We start from the raw sequence: 2,875 nt of genomic DNA on the forward strand, positions 1-2,875 counted from the left end.
AAATAAGTGGTAGAGCATAAGTGGATGAAGAAAGTCAAATGGATGAAGAAGTGGATAAGGAAGAAAGGAAATTAAATGGATAAGTGTGGATAAAAAGGACGTAAGTGGATTAGGGAGGGAAAGGGAGGGAATGAAATGGGTGTATGCAGATAAGGGAGGATAAGGATGGGTGGAAGGGAGGGTTTGCGGTTAGGAGAGCCAGGAAGGGAGAGAAAGGGGGGGTAGGGTGGTGTGTTGAAGAGAGGGGAGGGAGGGAGGAGGAAAGGGAGGGTAGGGTGGTGTGGTGAAGGGAGGGGAGGGAGAAAGGAGGAAAGGGAGGGAGGCTGTGCGTGAGGGAGCATAGAGTAAGCTGGAAGGGGCATAATTAGAGAGAGAGAGAGAGAGAGAGAGAGAGAGAGAGAGAGATGGCTTTTCTGTATAAACGTGAAAGGTAAGGAGGAGCGGAGGAAAGCCTTGTTCTTCACCTTGCACCGTGCAGGGAAAGTGAGGGAAGGAGAAAGGGAGGTAAGGGAAGGATCATTAAGTGAGGAAGGGAGGAAAGGGAGGGCCCATCATCGTAAGTAATAGGTAGCGAAATGCGGTCAGGTGAAGTTTAGCAGGTAAGTTAAAGGTGTGAAAGGGGGTTGGGGGAAGAGGGCGTTCATCAGGTGATTGGGCGAAGGTAAGGGAGGGAGGGAAGAGGAAGGTAGGATGGAGGAAAGCAAGCAAGGAAAGAAGGGAGGTAGGGGAGGGAGGGAAGAGCATGGATGAAGGAAGGAAGGTAGGGGAGGGAGGGAAGAGGAAGGGAAGATGGAGGGAAGCAAGCAAGGAAGAAAGGAAGGAAGGGGAGGGAGGTAAGAGGATGGATGAAGGAAGGAAGGAAGGAGGGAGGGAAGGAAGCGATATTTTGAGATAAATAAAGAAAGCAATGAAGGCAGAAAATGAGTTCAAAAGGAAGAAAATAGAAGATGGATTAAGTAGAAGGAAGGAAAGAAGGAAATTAGCAAGAGCTTATGAAGGAAACTAAACAAGATGAATTAGAAAAGGAAATTAAGGAAGAAAATAATATAGGAAACGAATGAAAAAACAGTAAGAAAGATGGAAGGGAGGAAGGAGTCAAGGAAGGCACTGAAATTATGAAGGAAATTAAACTAGATGAATTAAGATTGAAATTAAGGAAGAAAAGAAGGCTGGAAACGAATTCAGGCAGGAAGAAAGATGGAATGGATATAGGAAGGAGGGAAGAAAGAAAGGAAGGAAGGAAGGAAGGAAGTTAGAGCGAGAAATTGCAAAGGAGATGAATTATGACGGAAATTAAGGAAGAAAAAGAAGCTAGAAAATTAATACAAGAAGAAAGAAAGATTGAATTGATGAAGGAAGGAAGTAAGGAAGAATTTGAGATAGGAAGCGAGGTAGCGAGATTATAAAGAAAGTTAAACGAAATGGATTAAGATTGAAATTAAGGAAGGCGGTAGGGAACAGTTTCAGGAAGGAGGAAAGGAGGCGAGGTGATAAAACTAGAAGGAAGAAAAGAAGGAAGCTGTAGCGTGTAGGTCGAGTGTAGTCTCCATGTGTTAGGCAAGGAAGGAAGGAAGGAAGGGGGGAGAGGGAAGAAGGAAAGATGAAATGGGAGATAAGGAAAAAAATGAAGGAAGAGACGGGAAGATGGGAAGATGAAGGCAGGCATAAAAGGAGGAAAGGAAGAGAGAGAGGACAGAATAATGAAGGAAAGGGGAAATGAAGCGATGGATGAATGAAAAAAATGGTTGAATCGGGTTAGGGACGAGGGAGTAGAAGAAGGAAAGAAGACCAGATAAAACAGTGAAGGAACATAGGAGAGGAAGAGAAAGGAATGGATGTAGGGACGAATGGTTGTCAGCTAAGGAAGAAGAGGAATAAAGGAAAGAAGAGATCGTGAAGGAAGGAGGGTGGCGGATTTGTTGTGGTATATCACGTCAGCCACTATAAATCAAAATTCGCCTGCTCCAGTACCGGGTGGGGCTCATCCGGGAGATCCCTCAAGAAAGTCTACCGGCGTTATAGGCAGCAACCCGCCCCCCCCCCAAAAAAAAAAGTGAAAAGACAAACAAACGCAAAAATGATATAAAAGAGGGAAGAAAAGGAGGAAGAGAAGGAGAGATGGAGGAGAGAATGGTTGCTACAGGGAGGGAAGGAAGAAAGGAAAGGATGAACGAATGAAGGATGGTTGTTTTCGGTAAGGAAGGAGGGAAGAAGGAAAGGAAGGGATGAAGGAATTTTCGTATCAAGTAAGGAAGGAAGGAAGGAAGAAGACAAGAATAAGGAAGAAAGGAAGAGGGAGGGAGGAAAGAATGGTTGTCACAGGAAGGAAGAAAGAACTAAAGGAAAAGCTGAAAGGATGAACGGATGAAGGATGGTTGTCTTAAGTAAGGAAGGGAGAAAGGGATGAAGGGATGAAAGAATTTTTGCATCAGTTAAGTAAGTAAGGAAGGAAGGAAGAAGACAGGGATGAGACGAGGCGGCGAGACAAGAGAATGGGTGGGGTGGGTGGGGGTTGGGGGGAGGCTCGAGGAGTTGTCTGCTGTCGAGTTATTGCCTGTGATGAAGCTTGAGTATTAGTAATTAAGCGGCCGCCAGTTTATATCATGAGGTAATAGTCCATTAAATCTCCATTCTGCGCGGCAACCCACAGCCCACAGCCCCTCCATGGCCCTTCCCTTTCCTTCCCTTCACTTCCCTTCCCTTGCCTTGCCGTGCCTTGCCTTGCCTTGCCTTCGCTTTCCTTCATCACTCTTCCCTTTCCTTCCCTTCGCTTCCCGTCCCTTGCCTTGCCTTGCCTTGCCTTGCCTTGCCTTGCCTTGCCTTGCCTTTCCTTCATCACTCTTCCCTTCCCTTTCCTTCCCTTCCCTTCCCTTTC

The sequence above is a fragment of the Eriocheir sinensis genome, chromosome 4 (genome assembly GCF_024679095.1).
Source record: "Eriocheir sinensis breed Jianghai 21 chromosome 4, ASM2467909v1, whole genome shotgun sequence".
Classification (NCBI taxonomy): Eukaryota; Metazoa; Arthropoda; class Malacostraca; order Decapoda; family Varunidae; genus Eriocheir; species Eriocheir sinensis.